This window comes from Pinus tabuliformis, chromosome 3_2, assembly GCF_031772625.1.
Source record: "Pinus tabuliformis cultivar Carrire ecotype Pingquan chromosome 3_2, CPIR1, whole genome shotgun sequence".
Taxonomy (NCBI): Eukaryota; Viridiplantae; Streptophyta; class Pinopsida; order Pinales; family Pinaceae; genus Pinus; species Pinus tabuliformis.
The window spans coordinates 1,214,747,994-1,214,770,318 of NC_142302.1; positions in this window are offsets into that span (position 1 = coordinate 1,214,747,994).

Consider the following 22,325-nt stretch of genomic DNA (forward strand, 5'->3'; position numbering starts at 1 on the left):
TTGACATGCGAGAAGTAATCTTAGTGTTTATCCCTTCCATTCCTTGACAAGGACCATAAACATTCACAAATGAAAATGTAGGTATGCATAGCTATTATAGACATATTTGGGCACTACAACCATAATCTTATATGTCAAAAAACCAAGGGCTCTTTAACCGCTAAAAGTGTTGTTTCATACCCTAAAATATCATGGTCAACTGATTACATCATTCCCCAAAAGTTCCACCTAAAAAACCACTCAGAACTGGCCAAAACTAGACCATACTGACTGCTCCACTATCAGGGTGTGATACATATTGACTCCTACACTAGCCAGGTGTGATGCATACTGAAGAAGCCTTCTGTGGGGTGTGATGAGTGAGAATGGACAAATGTCAGAGACAGTTTGCTAAGTGGATGCTCATTGAATCTACTAGAAACTTCTCCTATGACACTTGTTTCTCTGAATTCGCCCAGGGATGAGTAAGAGATCCAAGAAATCTCCAAGTGGAACCAAAAAAACAAGTGGAATGACACTAATAAAAAACCCAGAGATGACTCACACCCTTGCAAACATCTATAAATGGATCCCTCATCTAAGATATTTGGTGGCTTAAATTTTGTAATTTGTAAGGAAGTGCTAATAGTTTGTCTTTGAGAAAAGGCATTGTATTGTTGGGTGATCTTGCTTTTCATGAGGTGAAGATGGCTTTGACGTTGGGAGGATGATGCTAGATCAAACAGCTGGGTTGTAATTCTCCCTTCTATTATTAATAAAGTTCTTTGAGTTTTCCTCCATACAATCGTGTATTTGTGAATGTTGTTATTTATGAATGCCATTGTATGTTCAATGTATTTCTGATTCTGCATTGTTTATGATATAATAGATTAAGATGCTTTGATGGTGTTTTGTTACTTTGTCTCTACAGGTATTCATTGAGCGGGATAAGTAGGAGAAGAGGTGCAAGCTCTATCAAGGGGGAGATAAATCAAGCAAGGAGTCAAGCGGAAGATCCAGGTTGGTCCCTTTGCTTCTCTCTTGTCTATCATACATAGAGGAAATCGCAAATTGCTTTGATTGTTTGTTTCTAGGATAGCTGCCAGTTCCAGTGGGACTAGCGGATCGAAAAGACACTAATTTTCCCTGAAACAAAATGGTGACTCCACTGGGGATCGAATGGTTTGTTTGTTTCTTGTTTTTTTTTGCTTTATAAACTATAGACAGAGCCTAAAGTTAGCCAGATAGCCTTCGAACTGCTCTTGCTCTGCAATTGCATAGTAAATGAACGCTGCTTCAGTCAATCTCTGGTTTAGTTTATGAACTGAACATCTGACTTACAAGCATTCTAGATGCCCTATTGGTAGCTCAGTAACCTCTCAAGATCATTCCTCTATACTTTTCTCTTTACTGTCTATCATAGCTCAGCTTAAATCACTGAAAGCAACTACAAATTTGAGCCAAAACCCACTTCAGTTGCGCTCTCTAGCCCATCACACTATCTGTCACTGTCAACCAGTATGTATCACACTTCTTGACTGTAGTAGGTGTCATTCATACTTTTTTCTGTGAAGCATAGGTGCGATGACTGATTGAACCTATTTCTCCCCTTGAAATTTGGTGTTTTTTGTCCTTGTTTTCAGTTCTGTTTAGTTGATTTGCTGCTTATGAACAATGTCTCATTACTGAAGCCTACTTGCATTACATAGATCAGCCTCCATTGATTAGGATTAGTAAATGTTTTTATGTATTTGTCCATCATTTGCGGTCCTTTGTCGAAAATTTGCCTAAATCAAACTGTCGTTTTGGTGCAAAAGTGTCGTAACTATCGTTTTGTGTCAAAAAGAGAAGTGTTGTTCAGTCTTCCTTCTCTAGATAGTCGATTTAAATTTTTGTCCTGTTTTTGATTTGTTTTGTTGATATTTGAAGTGTCAAAAGCTTTTTCTATTTGAAATTGAAAAGTGTCATTTAGTCTTCCTTTCTATTTTGAAAAAGAAATTGTCGAAATGTCGTTTTGAAGAAAATATTTCAGATCTATACTTAGTTTTTCTTTTTGGCATTTTCACATTAAGGAAAATGAAAACAAATACATGCATTTTCATTTGCATTTAGACTATGTGCGAAAAATGATTTATGAAAAGTGTATTTGATGTGTGCTTTTTGATCTTTATTTGAATGGATCGAATCTTCTTTCCTTAGTAGCTAGGATTTTCATTGCTAAAAACAAACAACGATTGTTTATCATTGTAGACTGCATATTTAGGAATTTTACATCTACATCACGCGGTGAACCATTGAAAGGAAAACTTCTAAGCAAGATCAACTCTAAAATAAATTTCAATGAACTTAACAACACTTTGGAACTTAACGCAACACATCTAGAGGTCTACGCTAGAGATGTGTTCCGACATCATAAAATCTAGTAACTATCGTTTTCATCGAAGGTTGGGTGATTCCTCCTCTTTGATATGACAAGTGCTAGCACGGACTTGTGCTCCCCGTACCATCAAGTATATATTGGGAGACCACAATAGGCTTATATCCGTTATCCATAGGAAGCCGTGTCTGCCACCCTATCGATTGCAATGCACTGAACATAGCATTCGGGAAGATTGACTACTGTACATAAGTCCTTGGTAATTTCTCCTTAATTTATCACCAAGGTGTATTTTGCAGTTTTGCGATTGGTTTGGTAATCCCTCTATCTAGATTTCCAGAGTAGTCACTTTCATTCCTTTTCGACTCCTTAAAAGAAAAAGTCCATCTGAGCACTTGTCACTTCAGGCTCATTAAAAATTGAAGGGGACTAGAGTCATCTTTAGCTTTTCCTCGGCTCTTAAAAATTGGAAAAGAAAAGTTGTGTCAAAGTGTCCTTAAAATTTATTAAATTAGAAATAACATTTTTTCCCCTTGATTTTTAGTTGATCAAGTAATTCGCAATTGTGGAAGAAAGTCAATCAAAACCCTGTCATTCGCAGAGACTAGCAAGTCAACTATCTTTGACTCTGGAAACGACGCCATTCCGAGAAAAACGGTCTCATTTAACTGAGTCCAATTCACCTGATTTATTTGAAACTTGTGTTTCAAAATCGTCAGAGATTACAGTTACTCTGATCATTTCTGGTACATCTGCCTTTAGAGAAGAAGTTTCACAGTTACAAGAGGACATTAGAACTGATCCTAGTGTAATGGTAGACACTTCTATACCTGAAGTAGCTCTAGCTAGAGCTGATCCAGAGACTGAAGTTCACTTACTTGAACATCTGGAAGTTGAGTTCCAAAATTCAGAAGGTGTCACCCCTCCGGTATCTGTCACTACAGAAGTGTAGGTTTTAACCCCATACAGAAATTACATGCATACGAATTCTAAAATACAGAAAATAAACAATGCGAGATCATAACACATAAAACACATATACACAGAGATTTTCCCTTGGATCCAAAAATCGGGACTACCCGCTTGATTTTCCATTATGTTCCTTTCAATGCTATAATACATATTTATACATGCTAAAGCATCCAATACCGTGGACCGAAAACCATCGCGTCCAATAACATGGATCGAAAACCATCACGTCCAAAAAACATGTGCGAAAATCATGCACAAAACCATAGGTGGGTCTGCCCAACCTAACATAGGGTCCAAAACCAAAATTTTCCGGGGCGCTGCCCCGGACCTCATAAAGTGGGGTTACGAGTGCCCCTCAAACCCCCTATTAACTATGTGGAAATAATATAACACAACCCAACATTCTCCCACTTGTTGTTTTCTTTCCACAGGGGGCCACAAGAGAGCTTAGTCATTTTTCCAGCCCTGAAATGCCGATTGTCTCTCTACACCAAGAGAACTTCTCAAAGCTCACAGATTTTTTCAATGCATCTACAGTATTCTTCAAAGTGTCCACCTTTACCAGCAACACCTTTTTGTCTTCTATCATATCCCTCACAAAGCGATACTGAACATCAATGTGCTTTGTCTTTGAATGATATGCAGGTTTCTTTGCCAAGAAAATTGCACTTTGGCTGTCACAGTCTATCCTTATAGCTTCCTGTACTAACCCCATACTTGAACACAATCTCTGCAACCAAACTACTTCCTTGCTTGCATGAGTGGCTACCATGTATTCTGCCTCTGTAGTTGACAGTGCCTCTATAGATTGTTTCTTACTCATCCAACTGACTGCACCTCCAAATAGGTTAAACACATACCCACCTGTAGATCTTCTCTGATCCAGATCTCCACCCAGTCTGCATCAACAAAGCCATGAATATCCAACACTCTATCCAATCCTAGTCTTCCTTGGTAGCATAAACCATAATCACTAGTGCCACGCAAATAACTGAAAACCCGTTTCATTACTGTCCAATCCTCCTTTCCTGGTTTTGACATAAACCTGATCAATACTCCCACTGCATGTGCAATGTCTGGTCTAGTACAAACCATTGCATACATCAGGCTACTGACTGTACTTGCATATGGAACACGGGACGTGTCCTCTTCCTCTTCTTGTGTCTTGGGACACTGTTCAGCAGATAACCTCACACCTACAGGAATAGGAACCTTCACCAGTTTACTATCCTTCATATTAAACCTCTGCAACATTGTCTCGACATACTTCCTCTGGTTTAACTAGAGCTTCTTCTTTGCCTGATCTCTTTTAATTTCCATTCCCAAAATATAGTTTGCAGCACCAAGATCTTTCATGTCGAATTTGGAGGACAATTGGGTCTTCAAATCCTAGAAAATTTCTTTGTCATTTCCAACCAGCAACATATCATCCACATACAAGACCAGATAAATAACATAGTCACCAATTAATTTAAAATAAACACAGTGATATGCTTTGCTTCTGGTGAAGCCAAGTCCCCGTATAAATGTATCAAATTTCTCATACCACATCCTTGGTGACTTTTTTAACCCATATAGAGACTTCTTTAACTTACATACTAATTCCTTCTTACCCTTCACCACAAAGCCTTCAGGTTGCTTCACGTAGATCTCCTCTTCCAGATCCCCGTGAAGAAATGTTGTCTTCACATCCATTTATTCTACCTCAAAATCAAAAGCTGCAGCAACAGATAAAAGTAATCTAATAGAAGCTACCTTGGCAACAACAGAAAAAATATCACCAAAATCAATTCTTGGCACCTAGGAATAACCTTTTGCTACCAACTGAGCTTTGTATTTCTCCACATTTCCTTCTGCATTTGTCTTCTTTTTGAACACTCATTCGCTGCCAATGGGTTTCCTTCCAGCCGGTAAGTCCACCAGATCCCAAGCCTCATTTTTGTGCAAAGATGCCATTTCATCAACCATGGCCTCTTTCTATAGTTTTCCATCCTTTGAATCCACTGCTTCCTTCACAGTTCTAGGAGCATCATCAGTAACAGACAAACCAAAATTTGTATAGAAAGTATATGGACTATACCTTTCTGCCTACCTTCTTTCTCGAACTGATCTTCTCATAGCCGAAGTTTGTGGCTCTTCATCTTCTGATTCCTCCTCTACTGTAGAGTCTGATTCTTCCTCCTTTAGCTCAAACTCTATCTTCTCAGGTTCCTAGTTGGACTTCATGTTTAATAACATCTTTCACCTCTCTGAACACCAAATCTCATTTGTACACAACCTTCCTTGTTACTGGGTTCAAAAACTTATAACCCTTTAAACCATCCTTATACCCAATAAATATGCACTTTTTAGATTTACTGTACAACTTCGTTCTTTTCTCCTTTGGAACATGTACATATGCATCACATCCAAATACCCTCAGATGTGAAAGAGAGGGTTTCTTACCAGTCCATACCTCTTGTGGAGTCTTATCCTCCAACGCTGATGAAGGTGACCTGTTGACTAGGTAATATGCAGTATCCACCGCCTCTGCCCAGAATTCCTGTCCTAACTTGGCACCACTAAGCATGCTTCTTGCCCTTTCCATCAACGTCTTATTCATTCTTTCTGCAATTCCATTTTGTTGAGGTGTATATGGAGTAGTCTTCTGTCGTTATATACCACACTTTTTACAGACTTCTTCAAATTCATTGCTGCAAAAATCTCCACCATTATCTGTCCTCAACACCTTTATCTTCTTCTCTGTCTGATTTTCCACAAGAGCCTTAAATTCTTTAAACCTGTCAAAGGCTTCAGATTTCTTCTTAAGGAAATATATCCATGTATTCCTTGAGAAATCATCTATAAATGGTACATAATAGATGGACTTGCTCAGTGATGGAACCTTCACAGGTCCAAACACATCACTGTGCACAAGTTCTAATATCTATTTTGCCCTCTTACTACCAGAGGGGAAACTCACCCAATTCTGCTTCCCATATACATAATTTTCACAGAAATCAAAATCCATAGAGCTATTACTCATACCTTCTACCATACCTTTACCATGAAGTATTCAAAGGCCCTTCTCTCCAATATGTCCAAGCCTTTGATGCCACAACATGGTCTTTTCTCCAAAGACCACAAGATTTTCTGCTCCACTTTTAGGAACGACGAAACTATTGCACCCATCAACAACAGTGCTACCTTGCAGCTTGTACAGAGTTCCAATCCGAACTCCCCGCATCAATACCAGTGCTCCCCGAACCATCTTGCGGGAATCCTTTTCGAACACTATTTTTACACCTGCATCATCCAACTTACTAACAAAAATCAGATTTCTAGCTAATGTAAGAATATGCAGAACACCCGGAAGTGTTCTAACGCTTCCACCTTGCAGTTTCAACTTTACTTTTCCACGACCAATGATTCTGTTAGGCCCCTATAATACTAGTGTAACCCCTTATTGTTATTAGTACAACCCACTTATTATATTGATGTACCCATGTAGTGCCCATATTGTTACTATTGTGCCCCATAGAAGCCCACTATTGTAATTATTGTGCCCTTACATTATTATTTTTATGTCGGCTCTGATTATGTTATAACCCCTTAGACTCCTATATATAGAAAGGAGGTCTTTTCATTTGTATCATCCAAGAATTGTTCATTTATGTAATGTAAAGGAGGTTTCCCCCTCGAAGAGGTTGAATTCTAAGGCGTTGATCTATCTTTTCTATCTTTTCTTGAGCTGGTTTCATAACATTTGGTATCAGAGCTTTGGATTCTAGAGTTTCGCTGCTCCAAACAGGTCATCGTGGCATTTTCGCTATAACTTTTTTCTGTGATGTTTCAGAAGTTGCAAAAAAAACCCATTTGAGAAGAAATCGTGGTAAACATTGGGTCCAAATTTCAGAGCTTTTCGCGCTATATTGGTGGAGATATGATCTGAGGAAGTTGGTCTTTTTGCAGACTCTTGAATTACATTCCAAACAGGTGACCTGGGGAAAATCGTCATAAATTTCTCTCTGGGGATCGGATTGAAATTTTGTAAGAATGTATAGAAAGAGGACAGACTGTAGTTTCCTGTATACATTTTTCAGATCCAAATGTTGAAACAGTGACTCTTGGCACATCGTACAAGTTTTCTCTACTGAACTAGTCTATAATCAAGTCACTGTGGGAGATTTCACATAACTCTTCCTTGGAGAACCCAATTTGGGTCAGACTTGTGGCATTGGAAAGAGGAAATAGAGGGCTACTGCAGGTCAAAATTTTAGAACTTAAAGATACAAAAGTACAGAGTTACAGTCATTTGAAGATCAATCTCCTAAAATCAAGAAAAAGCAAGATGAGGAAGTTTGATGGCAAGGAACCCATAAATTGGATACTTCAGATGGAGCAATATTTTGATCTACATGGTGTACCACTATTACAAAAGGTATGTATTGCATCTTCATATTTAGAACCAGATCAATTTTTATGGTATGAAGGGCTCTGTTCTTGTAAACAACTTGTTACGTGGTCAATTTTCATGGAGGAAATGATAGCACATTATGAGGATACAAAGAGCAACACCTTCTTTAGAGCAACACGACAACAACTGGAAAGAGTAAAAGGGCTTTGTGAAATATTGGAAAGAAAAATTATGGAAACCAGGAAGCATACCCCTCACAACTATAAAGATGTAATTGTTGTTTCTCGTAGCCTTCCACAACCTACAAGGGTTACACCACAACAATTGGAAGAAAAAAGAGAAAAAGGGCTTGTTACAATTGTGAAAGCAAATGCACTAAAGGTCATAAGTGTGCTGAGAAGAAATTATTTTACATAGAATATGAAGAGGAGGAAGAAAAGGATCAAGAAACATCAAAAGAAGAAGATATATGCCAGGACCCCACCCCAGAGAAAGAAGAAATCAATCAAACGATATCTTGTAAAGCATTGGCAAGAATTACCACTCGTCAAACTCTCAAGATAGAAGGACATATCAAGAAGAAAAAGGTGCAAGAAGTGAAAGATCACATCGAGAAAGAAGAAATGAATCCAACCATATCTTCTAATTCATTGGTCGAAATTACCACTCCTCAAACTATCAAGATAGAAGGACATATCAAGAAGAAAAATGTTCAAGAAGTGAAAGATCACATCGAGCATCAAGAAATGAATCCAGCCATATCTTGTAAAGGATTGGAAGAAATTACCACTCCTCAAACTTTAGAGATAGAAGGACATATCAAGAATAAAAAGGTTCAAGCAGTGAAAGATCACATCGATCATCAACAACAAGTTCTCCAACTTTTAAAGGATAACGCCACTTCGGTGCAAAATTAAACAAAACAACAGGTAGATCAACGTTGTAGTGAAAAATGTTTTGATGTAGGTGATTGGGTATTTTTACTGCTACATCTCAAGCAAGATATTTATGAGAAGGAAATGTTGGCAATACTACATGCACTTAAAAAATGGTGACCTTACCGAATGGGAAGACTCTTCAAGGATGAGGATGTGGAAGCATTGTTTTGTGCTATTTCTATTATCCAACCAAATTGGATAAACGAAGCAAGGGATGAATAGAAGAAGGACGAAGAAGTATGGCCACTTATTCAAAAGTTGCAAAAGATCCCAATTCAAACAATATTGCTAGAATTTGAAGAGAAAGGAAAAATCATATTGGAACCTGGAGCAGTTGCAGAAACAAGAACCCAACAGCTACGAAATCAATCAATTTCAGAGTATCTCATCAAGTGGAAGAACTTACCCGCTGAAGATTCCACATGGGACGACAAGAATTTTATACAGAAGCATCAAGAACTACTCAAGCGTTGAGGACAACGCTTTTTGAAGGAGAGGGGCATGTTAGGCCCCTATACTACTAGTGTAACCCCTTATTGTTATTAGTACAACCCACTTATTATATTGATGTACCCATGTAGTGCCCATATTGTTACTATTGTGCCACATAGAAGCCCACTATTGTAATTATTGTACCCTTACATTATTATTTTTATGTTGGCTCTGATTATGTTATAACCCCTTAGACTCCTATATATAGAAAGGAGGTCTTTTCATTTGTATCATCCAAGAATTGTTCATTTATGTAATGTAAAGGAGGTTGCCCCCTCGAAGAGGCTGAATTCTAAGGCGTTGATCTATCTTTTCTATCTTTTCTTCAGTTGGTTTCATAATAGATTCTAGCCTTCCTGTCATCCCCCAAGAAGACATCACCACCATCATATTTCTCATACTGACAGAACCACTATCTATGGGGAGTGAAGTGAGAGGATGCACCTGAGTCAATCAACCATGCCTCATGATCTACAAGTGCACTTGAAGAAGCCAAGTACACATCCCCACCTTCATTTGAGGTGGTTTTCGCCTCTGCAGAAGGAGCCTCATCAGATCCCTTTCCTTTGTCAAGAGCTTTAGATTTACAGTCCCTTTTGAAGTGGCCTTCCTTTCCGCATTTCTAGCACACCACCTTTATATGTTTTCCTGGAGATTTAGATCTCCCACTTGATGACTTATTTTTGTTTCTATTCTAGGACCGTCCTCGTAAAGACAAGGCATCACCATTTTGGCTCTCCATATTTTTCCATCTCATCTCCTCCGTCAGTAAGGCTGAGACTATTTCATCAAACTGCAAGGCAATTGCATTGCTACCTATTATAATAACTAGACTATCCCACGAAGCTAGTAGAGAACACAACAAACTGATGCAATTATCTTCATCTAAAATTTTAATATCAACAGATGCTAACTGACTTACCACAGTATTAAATGCATTCATATGCTCTGTCACTCAGTCTCCATCTTTCATCCTCAGGTTATACAACCTTTTCCACAAGAACAGTTTATTCACCAGAGATCTAGATTGGTACAAAGTCCCTAACGTTTCCCACAAAGGATGTACTGTAGCTTCCCCTGATACATTCAACAATACTGAATCTGAGACACACAACCGTATTGTGCTCTTTGCCTTCCAATCCAAATTCTTCGATTCTTCATTGGACACTCCCGTTGGTTTAGTACCTGGATCTACTGTGATCCACTGATCTTTATCCACCAATAGATCCTCCATCTTAGGTTTCCAAAACTATGACCATTAAATTTCTCGATCTCTATCTTTCCACTGCTCATCATCTTCTTTCACCACCAGAATTGATCTCGCAAATCTCCCACTGAACAGGGTCTACCACAGGCCCGAGTGAAACCCCTCAACAACAAAGGCATCCCCTTGAAGCCAAATCAACTCTGATACCAAATGTAGATTTTAACCCCGTACATAAATTACTTACATATGAATTCTAAAACACAGAAAATAAACAATGCGAGATCATAACACATAAAACACATATACACATAGAATTTCCCCTGGATCTCAAAACCAGGACTACCAGCTTGATTTTCCATTATGTTCCTTTCAATTTTATAATACATATTTATACATGCCGAAGCATCCAATACCATGGACCGAAAACCATCGTGTCCAAAAACATTTGCGAAAATCATGCACAAAACCATAAGTGGGTCTGCCCAACCTAACATAGGGTCCAAAACTAGAATTTTCCAAAGCACTACCCCAGACCCCATAAAGTGGGGTTACTAGTGCCCCTCAAACCCCCTGTTAACTACGTGGAAAGACTATAACACAACCCAACAAGAAGAAATACCTTCTTCGGCTCCAGAAATATTTTACAAACCTAACGGTCTACCTCTTCCACCTGGACTGATTGCAATAGAAGAGATAGTAGAGGATTTTCCATCCAGTACCCCATTGCATTTTGGAACTGAGATCCACTTATATCCTTCTACTCCTGAAGTTAGTTCTTTTAATCATCCTTCATCGCAAGTTCCTGTCGAATTGCTAGAAAATATTTTGGATAGATTAAATTGTTAGAAAATTATATATTATGGAGCAATGGAACACATAAAATATTGCAGGAATATAAACACAGAAAACACATAAAACAAGAGAGACACAGATATACGTGGTTCACCCAGTTTGGGCTACATCCACCCCAAACAACCAGTCCTTCCTTTCTATTATCCAGCAAAATGAAGAGACACAACCTACAGCAGATCCGCTGTAATATCCTCTGTTTTCTCTCACAGTCTCACCTCTCTATTTCCCGCTCACAGAATACACATCTATCACACAGCCTCAAATACAATGCCCTCATACAAAGGGAGGGGTTGCTTTCTATGAAAAAAAACCCTAAACTAAACACAAGTTCTACTGTCAGATCATTTGCCTAATGAACGACCCAGATTGACTAGAAATTACTATACTTTTACAAGGCAAGTTTACAGTTGTTTTTAGCTTTGGGGGTGTTGCCCCCGAAACCCCCCTGGACCCCCCCTGCAGTGAATATTTTACGGGCGGCGTTGCCGCCCCCATTTCAAACTGGGGTCCAATGTGGTGATACCTTTGAATATAAAAGATAATCAGGCTCCACACCCAACAATCTCCCACTTGGAGACTTATTGTAGCAACTCCACTGTTGCTCCATTTGCTGGACAATGACTCCTCTTTGGACCTGGCTGTTTCTCATGTTCATCGTCATCCTTGAAGACCAATTGAAACTGAGCATATTCTCAGTTTCTCCCTGGTTACAACTTTTGTTAGCATATCTGCAGGATTCTGGCTAGTGTGTATCTTTTCCAGCTTCAACTCTCCATCTTCCAACACTGATTGTATGAAATGGTACTTGAGCTATATGTGTTTAGTCCTGGAATGAAATGTTGAGTTCTTTGCAAGATGAATGGCACTTTGGCTATCACTGTATAATGTGCCCATATCATGCTCCTTACCCAATTCACCCATAAACCTTTGTAACCAAATCATTTCTTTACTAGCCTCTGTAGCAGCAACATACTCTGCTTCTATTGTTGAAAGTGCAACAAAACTTTGGATTTTAGAAACCCAACTGACAGTTGTTCCTCCAACAGTAAATACATATCCTGTAGTGCTCCTCCTGTTATCTCTGTCACCTGCCATATCTGCATCAACATATCCTTGTAGGGAGATGTTTGAACCACCAAAGCATAATGATTGATTTGTGGTACCTTTCAAATATCTGAGAATCCATTTCACTGCCATCCAATGTTCCTTTCCTGGTTTTTACATGTACCTGCTTACAACTCCCACTGCATGTGCAATATCAGGCCTTGTGCAGACCATTGCATACATTAAGCTTCCAACTGCTGATGCATATGGAACTTTAGACATATAATCCATGTCTTCTTGGGTCTTTGGGCACATTTCCTTGCTAAGTTTGAAATGGCTAGCAAAAGGTGTACTAACTGGTTTTGCATTGTGCATGTTAAATCTTTTCAACACCTTTTGTATGTACTCATTCTGAGACAACATTAATTTATGATTTTTCCTGTCTCTAGTTATTCTCATACCAAGGATTTGTTTTGCAGCTCCCAAATCCTTCATTGCAAATAAATTTTCCAATTTTCTTTTGAGCACATTTATTTCCTGCATGTTAGATCCTACAACAAGCATGTCATCTACATACAATAACAATATAATATAGCTGCCATCATTTTGCTTTTTCAAATAAACACAATGATCAGAGTGACCTCTAGTATAACCTTGTTCAGACATAAACTTGTCAAATTTTAGATACCACTGCCTTGGAGCCTGTTTTAAGCCATACAAGCTCTTCTTCAACCTGCACACTAGTTTCTCCTTCCCTTTCACCTCATATCCTTGTGGCTGCTGCATATATATCTCTTCCTCCAAATCCCCATGGAGAAAGGCTGTCTTTACATCTAACTGCTCAAGATGCAAATCTTCAGCTGCTACAAGACTTAAAATAGTTCTAATTGAAGTCATTTTAACAACAGGAGAAAATATTTCATCAAAATCAATACCTTTCTTCTGTGCAAACCCCTTCACCACAAGTCTAGCTTTGTACCTCTGTCTTCCTCCATCTTCTTCCTTCAGGCTGTAAACCCATTTATTCTTCAATGTAGATTTTCCTACAGGCAACCTGACTAAATCCCAAGTCTGGTTATGCATTAAGGAGTCCATCTCTTCTTCCATGGCTACCTCCCACTTCTTCCTGCTTTCAACCTGCATTGCTTCTTCATAACATTTGGGTTCACCGGAATCAGTCAACAATAAATAATATAATGAAGGAGAGTATCGTTCAGGGGGTCTACTTATCCTGGTAGATCTTCTAACACCACTTTCAGGTGTTTGGGGTGCCTGTTGTTGTTGTGGTGGTTGCTGTTGTTGTGGTTGTTGATTATTATTATTTTCAGGCACCTTTACTTTTTCAGTGATTTCATCAAGAACTGCGTATTCCTTGTTTTCCTTTTCCTATTTCTTTTCCTGCAACTAATTCTTATACAAGACCTTTTCATTGAATATTACATCTCTGCTCCTAATGATTTTGTGATTTTCGTAATCATATAAGCGATAACCAAAATCATTAACACCATATCCAATAAAGGTACATTTCTTTGACTTTGCCTCAAGCTTTGTTCTATTTTCTTTATCAATATGGACAAAGGCCTCAAAACCAAAAGGCTTTAAAATAGAGTAGTTTACCTTTTTACCTGTCCATGCTTCCTCTGGAACACCACCATCCAAGGAACTTAAAGGCCCTCTGTTTATTAGATAAACAACAGTATCTACAGCATCTGCCCAAAACTGTAAAGGCAATCCTGCATGCAATCTTATGCACCTTGCACGCTCCATGATTGTTCTATTCATCCTTTCTAACACACTATTTTCTTGTGGTGTTCTTGGAACTGTCTTCTCTCTGCGAATTCCATGCTCTGAACAGTACCTATCAAACTCTTTGCTGCAATATTCACCTCCATTGTCTGATCTAAGACACTTCAATTTCTTTCCTGTCTCAATCTCAACCAAAGCTTTCCATTTCTTGAAAGTATCAAATACATCAGATTTATTCTTAATACAATAAATCCAAGTTTTTCTAGTTGCATCATCAATAAAAGTAACATAATAACGAGAGCCACCAAGAGATGATACGTGAGCAGGTCCCCATACATCTGTATGCACAAGCTCTAGTTTTTCGCTCTTCTTTTCTTTCCCAACTCTGAGAAATCTGACTCTCTTCTGTTTTCCATAAATGCAATTCTCACAGAAGTCCAAATCAACATTCTTCAAACCTAGCAACAAATTCCTTGAGTGAAGAATCTTCATCCTCTTTTCACTCATGTGTCTAAGCCTATGATGCCATAATGCTGCATCTGCTCCTTTGGAAGTTAAAGCATAAACAGAGCTAGAAATACCATTGCATAAATACAATGTACCAACCTTTTCGCCTTTTGCTATTACCAGGGCTCCTTTGGTGACCTTCCAAGCTTTATTTGTGAAAGTTGGCACACAACCTTCATCGCCTAACTGCCCTGTTGAAATCAATTTTTTTGTTTAGATCTGGAACATGCCTTACCTCCTTTAATAGCCATTGGTTTCCATTTTGTTGTTTTACAAGAACCTTACCAATTCCAACGATTTTACAGGTTTTATCATCACCTAGACGAACTTGTCCAAGATCTCCTTGAACATAGTCATGAAAGTATTTCTTATTAAGTGTGGCATGGAATGAAGCCCCTGAATCTACCACCCATGAATCAATAATATTTTCGAAAGAAAGAATCAAAGCATCTTGTAACACCTCACCTGTCACATTTGCTTCATGATTGTTTTCTTACTGTGCAACTCCTTCTTTTCCCTTCCGAGATCTACAGTCTTTCTTTAGGTGTCCTTTTTTTCCACATTTCCAGCACACTATCCCTGATCTGGATTTGGATCTGCCTTTCCTTGATTTACTGCGATATCCTGAACTCTTTCCTCTTTCCATTTTTCTTCCTCTAGACTTTGTACTCAAACCATTTCCCGATGTCTCACAGGAGCTTTTCCGTCGCATTTCCTCACTAAGGATAGCACCGACAACATCATCAAACTTTAAAGTACTAGATCCAGAAACAGAGTTACTAATGGCCATTACCAAACCATTTCAACTTTCTAGCAATGAGCACAAGAATAATAGAGCTCTAACTTCATCATCAAAGTTTACCCCTACAGAACTTAACTGACTTGTAATTGTATTAAAATCATTTAAATGGTCTGCAACAGATCCACCTTCCGACATCTTCATATTAAATAATCGTTTCATAAGAAATACCTTGTTTGAGGCCGAGGGTTTTTCATATAGTTTCGACAACGCTTGAATCAAACCCTCTGTCATGGTTTCCTTCGAAATGTTGAAGGCAACTGATGCAGCAAGGCACAACTGTATTGTTCCGAGTGCCTTTCTATCGAGAAGGTTCCATTCTTCATCAGTCATACCCGTCAGCATCTTTGATTTTCCGCCCAATGGTAGGTACAGATCTTTCTGATACAGATAATCTTCCATCTGCATCTTCCACAGCGAGAAGTTTTGGCCGTTAAATTTCTCGACCCTAAACTTACCATCTTCTGCCATTGCTCCCACTCGAACCAGGAACCCTTCTTTCTTGCGAGTTTACCAGCCAGATAGACCTTCGGCTCTGATACCAGTTGTTAGAAAATTATATATTATGGAGCAATGGAACACATAAAATATTGCAGAAATATAAACACAAAAAACGCATAAAACAAGAGAGACACAGATATACGTGGTTAACCCAGTTTGGGCTACGTCCACCCCAAACAGCCAGTCCTTCCTTTCTATTATCCAGCAAAATGAAGAGACACAACCTACAACAGATCCGCTGTAATATCCTCTGTTTTCTCTCACAGTCTCACCTCTCTATTTCCCGCTCATAGAATACACATCTATCACATAGCCTCAAATACAATGCCCTCATACAAAGAGAGGGGTTTCCTTCTAGGGAAAAAAACCCTAAACTAAACACAAGTTCTACCGTCAAATCATCCGCCTAATGAATGGCCCAGATTGACTAGAAATTACTATGCTTTTACAAGGCAATTTTACAGTTGTTTTTAGCTTCGGGGGCGCTGCCCCCGAAACCCCCTGGACCCCCCCTGCAGCGAATATTTTACAGGCAGCATTGCCACCCCCATTTCGAACTGGGGTCCAATGTGGTGATACCTTTGAATATAGAAGATAATTAGGCTCCACACCCAACATAAAGATGTCTGAGCAACCATCAACATCTAGAACTGTATCATCTGATACAGCTACGACAGAGCTTCCTGTTGCCATTCCTACAATGTTTGTTGGTATACCATCTATCCCGGCTAGTTACCAATCACTAGCTGGAGTTTGTTCAGGGACTGTTTCAACGACATTGTTTGTTCCTATTTGTTCATCCGAAATCCCATCTAGTATTTCTTATGTTGAAACTCGGCAAGTTGATCCAACATGCCAGTATCAATTTAGGCAGACCAGTCTTCAAAAACCAATATATCCTTTGAACACTGGGTTGCTGCCATATGGAGGGCAGTATGATTTTTCATTGTTCCCTCCTCGAGAACAACCATATGAGAGTTTACAAAAAAATTTAGGTCCAATTGGAATTACATCCAGTGGTTGGGTACCAATACTGCCTCAACTACCAAGGGTTGTATATTCAATACAACCGACCCAACCTATGTCAAATATTCCTACTACACTTGCTATTGTGACTGTGTCACAAGTACAAGCACTGCCTATTGTGTGTCAACCTCAACTCTCTCAGGTTGCAATACAATAGCCTCTTCTCTCTACGGCTCAATCATAACCTCAGGTTAGTGCTTCCTTACCTGGAATGACTCAGGCTCAAACGGGTATAATCACTCTACATCTTGGTCAATCTTCTAGTATTGGGCAATAGCAAATGGTCCAACAACCATGGCTAGTACAATACCAACAACTGCAATTCCAACAAACTTACCAACGACCTGAGCAACAAGGCTTTGTAGGTAATGGACAACCTCATTTTCAAAATGGTTATCAACAACCATACTATAATGGTTATGTCCAACAACCTTATCAAAGTTACCAACATTAGGTACATTATGCTGGTATGCAAAGACCTACTACTCCGATGATTCCATATTATCCTGGGTATGCTTCGCCTAACATAAATCAACAGTTTCCCTTTGTAGAAACTCTAGAATTACCAGATTTGAACCGACTGACTAATGATCCAATTGCTTATGCCCCTTGGTGGCCAACAATTCCTCATAAACTTCCCTCCAATATTCCTAAATTCAGTGGAAATCCAGGTGAAGATCCATCGAATCACGTAATGACTTTTCATTTGTGGTGCTCATCTAACACCCTGAATGATGATTTGATTAGGCTTCACCTTTTTCAGAGAACGGTTACTGGCCCGGCAGTGAAATGGTATATTGAATTGCCTAGATCTTCATTCGATAACTTCAGCATCCTTGCCACAACGCTTCTAACCCACTTTCAGTTACCCATAAGGTACGAAACATGCACATAACTCCTTACCAATTTTAAACAAACCATGGCCACTCACATATCTGATCATATTCATGAGTGGCGATGTCATCGTCGAATGGTAAAGACGTATGTTCCTGATCAGCTTTTAGCTGAGTGGTTTATTAAGTCCTTATTGCCTTCTATAACTGAGGACATGGCAAAAGGAGGAGTTGTCACTCAACAGCAAGTCATTGCTTGTGCCAAATATTTAGACTTGATCTATACTTAGTCTAGAACACTCTACGAAAAAATTCCTGACGCTCCTAGACCAGAATTTTCTATTCTACCCCCTCCTAAATCAAACAAGGACTCTCACGCCTGTGATGGTGTGACCGGTACCACAAGCATGAAAACCACAAAGGCTCCATCTAAAAAAGACCTTGCAGTTTCTATTCAAAAAGCAAATGAAGAACCTCTTGCCTCGGAGATTAATGTCGTGTCATCTGACAAGGGCAAGAATCCAAAGCAACCAGGGGGCAAGAAGAAAGGGAAAAATAATAAGAAGAAACAGGAGAATTCAACTCTTGAAAAATATTTTGAAAACCCTACTAGGCAAAAGAAACCTCGTCAACCATGTTTCATATGTGATGAGGACCATTTCACAAAGAATTGTCCACATTGAGCTGAGGTCACGAAATTTTTAAAGACTTCAAGTACCTCAGCGGTGTTGACTGATCCGTTTCCGAACCCAGAAACTAATCTGGTTGCTATCGATCATGCTTCCCCATCCCAAGTGCTTATGCTATCCATCTCGAAACAACAAAATGATGCTTTGATATTGACAAGGAATAAAGATTATGGGAATCCACAGTCATTGAACAACAAGGCTACAGATCAACCCAGTGATTCGACAACAACTTTGCCAGAAGTTGTTCCGCCTATCATTCCTCAACTAACTATAAAGCTGCCAAAGGGAGTAGTACATAAATCAACATTTAATCCTCGTGCTCGAGCAACACAGAATTATAATATAGTGGAGGATTTGGCTCAATCGCCATTCGTTATGTCAACACTTGAAGTACTGCAGAATTTTCCCTCCCAAAAGCAGGCTTTGTTATCAGCAATAGCTGGGATTGATCCAACGGATTCCAATCTTGTGGTCTTTAACCATAAAGGGTACGTACCTCAGTTACCAACCCAACTCGCTTTCCTTATACAATTAAAATCCCTCAATAAAATTTTTCATCGAAGAGCCATTGATGAGGGGGCATCTACCTGTATTATGTCAATGAGTTGGTGGAAAACTTTAGGTTCACTACCCTTGTCACAATCATCAACGATGGAAGAACATACACGCCGTATGGGATTTTAAGTAACTTTCAAGTGGAACTGGTGGGAAAGACAGTAGAAATTGAAGTCGAGGTCATTGATGGAAACCTTGACTACAATATCTTGTTGGGAAGGCCCTAAATTTATGCTATGGCCGTCGTTGTGTCAACATATTTTAGAAAGATTGCATTGCCCTTCCAAGATGGAATTATAATCATTGACCAACTAACCTTTTTCCCAAACAGTTCACAAGCTACTGGAAGCATTCCATTGATCCATGGAAGTTCTTAATTGCTTCAAAATGTCAGAGTAGGTCTCCTAAAAGACCCTTCCTTAATGGGTACCTTTTCCCTCCCGCCTCTAAGTAATCTGGCGGAAGAGGCCACAATGGAAACCTGTCATATGATATCTTCTACATCATCAAAGATTAAGAAGAACTCTGACCAGTTTGATACTGTGGATCATCACGAGGTGTTGCCCCCAAGCCCCATAGAATCTTTGTAGCAATCAATTTTCTAGGCCTGGGCAGCAAACCCAAATCAACACTCAATGAGTGTTTGGATATATATGTCTTTAGAATATGGTTCCTTTTTCAATCCTTGGTCTCTAGTACATCCTACAGATGAAGTAATCATCCAGTCAATGATGATAGGAGAGACACTGTGGGAAGATTACCACCATCATTCCCACCTTCAAGATAACAATGAATATTATTCAAAAGACCTTAATCATCCTTCAGTTTTTTGTTTTCTATCAAATACTATAAATACAGTGGATTCCAAGTGAAATCTATCTAATATTGAAGAAACTATCGCCATTAATATCTCAACCAAACCCAATTTTGTAGAGAATATTCATGTTGGCAAATCTTGTTCTCCTTTAGAACTGGAAATATACTACGTCTCTTTTGTGAATTCAGAGATGTCTTTGTATGGTCATACGAAGAAATGCTAGGCATTGACTTGAGCATCGTTGAAGATGAGATCAAGATGTATCAAGATGTCAAACCAGTACGACAATGGCTTCGACTGGTTCACCCGAAGAAAGCCACTGCCATTAAGGCAGAAGTTGAAAAACTTTTGCATGCTAGTTTTATTTACGTTGTTCCTCTCACTGATTGGGTATCGAATATTGTTCATGTGATGAAAAAGCAAGGAACGATTAGAGTGTTCATCGATTATAGGGACGTAAATCAAGCGTGTCCAAAGGACAACTACCCTACACCCTTCATCGAACAGATAATTGGTGAATGTGTCGAGTGCAAAATCTTTTCATTCATGGATGGATTTTTTGGGTACAACCAAATCAATATCTGCCCACAGGACCAGCCAAAGACTGCATTTATATGTCCATGGGGCACATTCGCATACCATAAACTACCTTTCGGTTTGAAGACCGTAGGGGAAACTTTTCATAGGGAAATGAACTATGCCTTCCATGACATCAAGCACATCGTTCAACTGTATCTCGATGATCTACCGGCTCATTCGCGAAAGTGGACTGATCATCCACAGCATTTGAGAGCCATATTTGTACATTGCTGACACTAAAAAATACGACTCAATTTGCACAAGAGTGTGTTTTGTGCTGGTTCTGGTCGATTACCTGGTTTCATAGTTTCTAAGGATGAAATTTGACTCGACCCATGTAAGGTTCAGGCAATCCTTGACATGCCTCCACCTTCAAATTTGCTTCATATTCAGAAACTCCAAGGGAAAGCTAACTTTCTGAGGAGGTTCATTCCACATTATGCTGAACTAGATAAAGGCTATACGCGTCTTTTGAGAAAAGAAGTACCCTTCAACTGGGATCAAGTTGCGCAAGCTTCCTTTGATGCTTTAAAAGGTTCCCTAGTAAAAGCATCATTAATGTATGCTCCTGACTATCAAAAAGACTTTAACATGTATCTCATAGCTACAGATACAACCATCGCCATGGTTTTAGTGCAAGAAGACAATGGAATAGAACATCCTGTGTATTATTTAAGCCACGACTTAAATGATACAGAAAGCAAGTACTCCTATGTTGAAAAGATGGCTTTAGTAGTTGTTCAAGTAGTACAGAGATTTCGACACTATATTCTCTTTCACAAAACTACCATTTTGTCAAATTGCAACCCTATGACCTACATTCTGTCGCGCCAATTAGTACGGGGCAAATATTCCAAATGGATAGCCATTTTGCAAGAGTTTGATCTGGATTCACCAAAACCAAATCAAAGAAATCTCTAGTCTTCGTGGAGTTACTCTGTGACCTCCCATCGTCGTCCAATGATTTAACATCTAAAGCTTCAATCATGGATGAGACTCTATTTTTGATATTGTCAAGCGATCCGTGGTATGGAGATATACTAATCTATCTCCAAACACAAACTTTTAGGCCAAACACCTCTTGCTCAGAACAACATCGTATTCAATACCAACCCAAAGACTACATGATCGTCGGTGATACACTTTACTGTCGTGGTGTCGATACAGTTCTACGAAGGTGCCTCACGCATGAGGAGGCCAAAAAAGCTCTAAATGACTGTCATTCAGGTGCGTGTGCGGAGCATCTATACACTTATGCTACTGCACACAAGATCTTACCAGCTAGTTACTTCTGCCCCACTATATTCAAAGATTGCATAATTACAGTGAGAAGTTTCCATGCTTGTCAAATTTTTTATCGCAAAACCAGATTATGACCTACACCACTACATCCAATAGTTGCTGTTGGGCCATTCACTAAATGGGGCATTAATTTCATGACATGTAACCCCACCTCAGCTGGGGGGCTTGGGTATATTATAGTCGTTGTCGACTATTTTACAAAATGGGTGGAGGCGATGCCTACATTAAACAACAGTGGCGAAATGGCTTCTCTTTTCTTTTTTAATCATGTAGTCTCTAGATTTGGTGTTCCATAGGCTGTAGTCATAGATCATGGATCACATTTTCCCATCACATGATGGTTGAATTGACTACCAAATTAGGACTATCCCACGATAATCCTACTCCATATTATTTGTAGGCTAATGGATACGCTAAGGCGATCAACAAGGTCCTAAAGCATATGTTGCAGAGAATGATTGGAGTCCACAAACGGAATTGGCATTTAATCCTGTACTCAACTCTATGGGCATATAGGACTTCGGTGAGAAATGCAACTGGATTTACGCCTTTTTAGTTGGTGTATGGTATGGAAGCTGTCTTACCAATTCAGTGCAAAATTTCATCTCTCATGCTCACAATTGATCTGCTTCCTGAAACTTCTGAGGAAGAGGCTCGTTTCTTGGAACTAGTCCACCTAGATGAAACCCATCGTGATGTCGCATTAGCTAGCAA